At 39.9% G+C, this 7102-nt stretch overlaps 1 protein-coding gene across 3 annotated transcripts in view; it reads right to left on the reverse strand.

Annotated features, from left to right (window-relative positions):
- Positions 1-7102, reverse strand: part of syt1a (synaptotagmin Ia) — a 247678-nt gene that overhangs the window by 155542 nt on the left and 85034 nt on the right. For 2 of the 3 annotated variants that reach the window (XM_067428379.1, XM_067428382.1), the window contains exon 2: positions 5944-6000. The gene's annotated coding sequence lies outside the window, so the exon portion shown is untranslated. The remainder of the gene's footprint in view (positions 1-5943; positions 6001-7102) is intronic. The other variant, XM_067428380.1, reaches the window with a different exon arrangement.

Here is a 7102-nt window from a genome sequence, read left to right on the forward strand (position 1 = left end):
TGTAGTGGACCCTTGCTTTCCCATGGGTAATTTGCAGTGTTTGTTTTTCTCTTTCAGAGGTCTAGCTGAAATGTGTGACCACTGCTTTCCCCCGTTTCCTTAAAACAGCACTGACAGGGAATCATGGCAAATCCTAGTCTCTGATTTGGGTAATGTCTGAGAGTGATGGGTGTGTGTCCCAAAGCCTCAGTTGGTCTCTCTCAGGATAAAAATAACATAGAGGAGACATATGGATAGACGTGCCAAGCAGCTCATAGGCTGGATCTAAAAATGTCAAGTCTGTCATTGGCCTTTTCCTTTAACCCAATAGAAATGGAGCAAAAAGAGCATGTCAAGACAAGAGATCACCTGACCTGCAGTCAGCGACATGACTGAGTGAATGTGAGACCTTTGGGCATTTTTGAACCCCACCCCTCACCCCCCCGCTGGCTACACTTCACTGACAGGCGGCGGAATAACTGTGTCACATGGCTCTGTTACCATGGAGAAATTGGCATGAAAGTGATACTGTTAGCATCTGTCTGAACAGCCATGTTAGGTTTCTGTTCTAATTATAAATGGATGTAAAATGTGTCCCTAACACTAACATCATCACCGCTCCATTGTACAATAACATGAGATCAGGCATAAAAAGAAAATGGGACGAGAATAATTAAACCACAGAAGTAGACCTCTCAATCTCTGTGTAAGCTGGGTCCACAATTAACTTTGTACCACACTGGACAGCAGTGGGAGAACTGAGAACAGCAATGCACATGTTTCTGTCCATGAATAGAATAGAATAGAATAGAATAGAATAGAATAGAATAGAATAGAATAGAATAGAATAGAATAGAATAGAATAGAATAGAATAGAATAGAATAGAATAGAATAGAATCCATGTTAATTTTTGGGGTCAGTAAGCTTTTATTCATTTTTATTTTATGTTTATTGAGCAAGGATGCATTCAATTGGTTGACAGTGTAGACATTTATAAATTCAATTTCAAATATTGTTCTTTTGAACTTTCTGTTCATCATAAAATCTGGAAAAAAAAGATGTATTAAAGGAATAGTTCACAAAAAAAAAAAACCTATGATTTACTTATCCTCAAGTCATCCTAGGTGTATATGACAGTCTTCTGTCTTCTGTGCATCTGTCCGTCAAATAATGTGCTCCACACGGCTTCAGGAGGTTAATAAATGCCTTTAGAAGTGAATTGATGCGTTTCTGTAAGAACTTTATAAAGTAACGTTTCGGCAATTCGCCTTCCGTATTCAGTTTATGGAAAAAGTGTTAAAAGTGCCTCTGCTGTTCAAAGACTTACTCTGTCAGGTACGCTCGTCAGACGTAGCGTAAGCATTTTGAACTCCGAGAAGGCACTTTCATCACTTTTCCAAGGAAGGCGATCGACAGGAACTTTAATTAAAAAAGTTTGTAATATGGATATTTTTCTTACAAAAACGCAACAGTTTGCTTCAAAAGGCCTTTATTAATCTCCCAGAGCCGTGTGGAACGCGTTATTTGACAGACATTTTTATTTTTAGCAACAATCCCTGCCATTTTAAAGCTTGGATTAGTCAAAACTTTTTTAATACTCTGATTGTATTCATCTGAAAGAAGAATGTCATACACCTAGGATGACTTGAGGGTGACTAAATCATGGGCTAATTTTCATTTTTGGTAAAATGCCTATAAGTTTTAAAATATTAAGCAATACAACTGTTTTCAACATTGATTAAACTTAGAAATGTCCCGTGAGCCAAAAAATATGTATATTAGAATAATTTCTGAAGGATTATGTGATACTGAAGAGTGGAGTAATGATGTTGAAGATTCAGTTTTGCATCAGAGGAATAAATGAGTTTTTATTTATTATTATATTATATACATTATATTACCTTATATATTCTTTCTGGTCCTTAAATCTGATTGGCTGAGAGCCTTTTCCAGCCCTGCAATATTGCCCCAGTATTACCAGAATATTTTTTTTAGGCAAGAATAAAGTTATTTAGACCTAAAATATGTGACTCATAAAAACGCGCCTGTTTTACAATTTGTTTCGACACTTACGCAGATGAGAGCTCCAGACCGACAGTCTGATCACCTTTATAATCTTAGAGTGTGGCACACTACCCAGAGGGTGTCTAAAACCATCAGGAAGTCTGCCGCTTATGGAAGACGTTCCAAAGCCCCCTTTTAACTTCTTGGGTGTAAAACATGCTTCATAGCATACTATTATTAGTCCTGCATAAAACATTGCTCAGAGCATGATATGCTAATTCAGCCTCAAAGTTCATCTTTCTACTAGTTAAGACATCAAAAACATCTAACACTTTTTCCTGTTAATAATCCCAATTATAGTAGCAGCATTTCTCATTTCTTATTAGAGTCCACACAACAGGACCCCTTTGGCATGTCTCTCTGACATGTCCATCTGTCAGCTATTGATAAGACAGTCCTATGCAAAACCCAGTCCCTTAATTTCCTCTTAATGGACAGACGAATTAATGTGAGTCATGTGCCAAAAGCTGTGATACATCCATGACAAGGTTATTAAAGGAACAATCTGAGAATTCGCCGGGCAGAAATCGAGAGACGAACCGGAGATGTGAAATTGCTTCTGGTATGACTGTGGTCATATCAGCTTGGGCGCTTCGCTGATTAACGAATTAGAGAAGAAATGAAATAGTATAATGTGATGGATTAAAAGAGGAACATTGGGCATAGCCTCTGCTGTTAGGAACAGGCCTGAAAAAACAGCCTTATCTGTCGAGAAAATGAGGGAGACGGGCTAGCGATGGTAATATGCTGTTATAAGTGTGGCAAAAGAGAGGGAGCACGAGGAAAGAGAGGGAAGAGAGTTGCTTGCGGAATGGGGGTACTAAAAGCCTGCACAAAGTGCCCCTAATGCACTCCAGAGAGGGATGATGTACACCTTGTTATAGCACTGAGGGCGAGACGTAGCATGCTAACAGCACTGTAAAAGCTCCAAATATCCAAATATCCCCAGAATGGTCTTCCCCTCCATTATTGGACCTCACATCACCCAATTATTTCGATCTGTAATCGGATGCCTGGCTATAGACAGATGAAAGACAGGCTGAGGAAGCCCGTGTGTTGATTATTTTCACAGATGGATTGATTTCTCTCATATTTCTCTTGATTGTTCTCTATTGACGTTGATGTGCTTCGCATAACAATATGTCCGACAACTTTAAATGAGTTTCCCGGGGCTTTGCTCTCCGCATGGGAGTTCTGATTAGTGAGGGCCGCTTGAGTGGCTTGTCAATCTATCCCGACGTCAAGGAGCGGCAAAAGAGGTGCATTCGTTTCGTATAGAATTTATACTTGGTGACTCTCAGAAAGAGAAAAGATGTCATCGATCGCTGAGGGAGGCAATAAATAAAAATATCAAAGCGTGACTGCGGGGTTGCCCGGTTGAGCCAATCGCTCAAGCTTGAGTTTATTCGCCGTAATCCTCCATTTCCATGCTCAATGCACTGTGTCTTCTCTCATGATGGTACAGTTACCCGAAGCCACATCTGGAATGAAGCGTGAACTTCAAATACCCCCTCGGGTTCTATAAAAATGCTTGAATGACCTAGACCAGGGTTTCTCAAGCTTCAACTGACACATTTTGGACACTGTTGATATCCAGCACACCTGATTCAGCTCATTAGTCACTCTGTGGAGGTCCTCTTTATTCTATGAACTAAATTGGGTGTGTTAGATTAGTCAGACCCCTAAAATGTGCAGTGTGGGTGGGCCCTTAGGAAAGCACTGACAAATGACCCAGACTAATCAGCAGTACGGAGCAAACTGAAAGCTGATAGAGATTTCAGTATTAGGAAAGAGCAAAAGGGCTTAGCGCACTTGAGTTCAACCTCATCTTGACTCCTATCCTCCCAATGGCCTTTCTGACAAATCCGGCCAGGCCCTTTGTCTCTTACATCAGCATGGGTGCAGCATTGAAGTTTTACGGCGAGTGGCTCGGTTAGATTATCTTTCGAGGAAATCGGGAGAGGATTAGGGTAGGACGGAATTCGTGGGTAATGCACTGCTGTCAAAAACAAGCATGGCAGAGACAGAGATACGGAAACGACAGGGAAAGGGATGGGATTCAGAGGTGACTTCTCTCAACACATTGTACGGCTCAGGGGTGGGATTATAAAGCAATTAGCAGCACTGGCGGTGATTAATACTGTGGCTAATAGGATGAGGCTGAAGATCGGATGGGGGAAGGGAGGTACCGAGCGCAGGAAACCTGGACGAAGACAAGCACAGTGCATCAATCACAGATGACAGTTGGGACAGGGTCCAGGAGCTCCATTCATCATGAGAGAGCGAGGGACACACACAACTCAACAAAGTAGCAGAGGAAGCATTAATTACTGGTTGCTTCAGTCATCCCTGAAACCTCTGATTTTAAACTGGAGTCAGGCACTTGGATGAATCAGTTGGAAATCAAGATGAAGGCATTAGAGAGATGGATGGACTAGATTTAACAGAAATTTCTCATAAAAAAATGCTGTATACAGACTTTTACAGTAAATCAACGCAAAGGCAATTTTATGACTGTCATTAAGAAATCTCATGAGAAAAACAAAACAAAACAAATATTGTTCAATCAGTCCATTACATTTCCTATAGGCTCCAGTCTGTCTGGAAAAAAACTTCTATCTCCATTTTCTGTCATTTTAATTTATTTTCATAAATCATTACTATTGGTCAGCCTTCACGTCTTTCTGTGGGGTTTTACAAAAACGTAACCGATGGAAAGTATTAAAAAAAGCTTGTGGCTAAACCTCGTAGCTCCATTTGGATCCTTAAACTGTCGGTCAACCCTCTTAACTCCACCCGCCTCTATCGTGAATAAAGTGCCACATGCAGTTTGGAAAGTCTCTTGTTTGTTTAAGGTGCAAAGGTAAATAAAGAACTGTTTGTTTGAATAAGTACAGAGCTTTCTTTATTCAAGAAGCGCTATAGATAAAAATACTATTTTTTTTTTTTATGTATTCGAGGAGCGGAGAAGAGTGTCTTAGTCAAGTATTTCTCATCAAGTCATACTGTCTTAAAGAGCCTGTGCATAGCAGCTTTGTCTTTAAAAACGAGATTTGAACTGCCTCAATGCGGCCGTTCTACTAGCAGACAAAACATGTATGTCCAATATTCTATTCTAGTCCAATATAAATTTGCTGGTCAAAAACCTTGTAACTCCATTTGAATCATGATTTTGGTAATATGTTAATAATATAATGACACATGCATGTCTGACTATATATAATATCACATTATCAACATATAACACGGTTTAATTATATTATATATTAAATTATATATCATTTTTTCAAAAGTGTGTGTGTGTGTGTGTGTGTGTGTGTGTGGGGGGGGGTCATGGAGATATGAGGTATCTTTAGCATTTTTGTACTAAAGCCTTCTACAAGTTTGTAAGCAACTATTTCAATTGAAAATCAGCAATAAGAACAAAATATGAGCAAATAGGAGTCAACAATGATGATGAGCCATCCATCACGATCATACCTTAAGAATACCTATTAGTAAAAAATACTGTTGGCACACTTGGGCACAGTACTAAATCAAAAGCAACAACAGTAGTACAGCTCCTACTATAAACGCTTTTAAAAATCTGCTTAGTACGACAACTTGTAGCAAATAATGCTGTAAATTCACACACAAAGTGTTTGCATTGTTGAGACAAAAATACAAAGCGATACCATGAGCTCTGTGATTGATGGGCCGATGATATCAGTTGAAATATTAAAGACTGAGTTCAAGGTATAGCTTTATCTTAACCCCCCCCCCCAAAAAAAACCTGTTGTTCTTCGCGATTTCTGAAAGATCTACCATACAATTGCACCGTGTATCTTCAAAGTTGTAGTGCGACATGAACAACACTATACTAATGCTGATAAGATTCTTGAGAACAAAAAGCACAGTACCTACAGAAACCACAGCCGTCTCTTCCTTTTTCTTCTCCGTCTTTTCCGTCGTGTTCACTGGAAGGAGAGGAGAAAATATCACATTAGCACAACAGTGGCTCAGAGATGACCATCTCCACCACACATTATCATCTCCGCCTCAGGGCAGTGCATAACGTCTTGAGGGTGTCTAGCAGTGTACCCAAAAGATGCTGCCTTTTGCTTTAAAGTGTATAAAAACAGGTTGCAAAGCAGGCCAAGGCACATCTACGGACGTTTATTAAACTATACGGGGGAATTCAGGTCAACTGCGTTAGTAGTCACATGTTGTGTGTTATGTATGCAGCTACGTAGTTTGTCTTAATGTTACTCTGGCCCTGGTATGTGAGTGTGTATTTGAGTGTGACGATCGCCTGTCAATAAACGGACGTCAGATGCTGACGTCAGGAGTGTACCACCAATCATCGGTCACGAGGCTCTTTATGAATGGAGCAAGCGGCAATGGACGGGGTGCTCTGACTTTGGGGAGAGAGAGCACGCTCGGTGACGGCGAGTCCAGTCCGAGAATCTAATTAAAAATTGTTGCTTTGTTTTATGACCGAGTTTTCTGAGTGTCTTCTCATCTAGTTCACTTCACGCAGTGAAAGGGGTAAGAGAGGTTGTGAGCCAGTAAGCAGGTCGTGACCTACATTTCCACACGTAATTCAAATCATGTATTAGACACACCAGGCTCAGGAGTGGTGCTGCTTGTGTATGTTTTGATTTGGTTTAGTCAGGAAGTTTAGTCATGCCGTTTTCGGACGTCGAAGATGTTTTTTTCTACATCTTTTGTTGTTAGTTAGTTTAGTTTCTGAATCTTTAGTTAGAGAAGTTTGGTTATGTTTGGTTCTTTGATTTAAGCGCCATTTGCTTGCTCCTCTCTCTCCCCATTTGTTTGATCCTGACTGCTCATATACTATGTAAATCTTTATTATTTCTACCTTATTACTTTTCACTTTATTACTTTACTTTATGATAACAACAGATTAAATACTTTTCAACTGAGATTGTTGAGTGTTGATCATTCTTTTGCATGTTCCCTTACGCTATCTGTCGCGCACACACCTTTATTGTGTTATGTCTGATAACATACTAGACATTTTAACATCTAACTAACGAGGGACGTAACAACAGTCATCTC

Source organism: Pseudorasbora parva, chromosome 20, assembly GCF_024679245.1.
Source record: "Pseudorasbora parva isolate DD20220531a chromosome 20, ASM2467924v1, whole genome shotgun sequence".
NCBI classification, from domain to species: domain Eukaryota; kingdom Metazoa; phylum Chordata; class Actinopteri; order Cypriniformes; family Gobionidae; genus Pseudorasbora; species Pseudorasbora parva.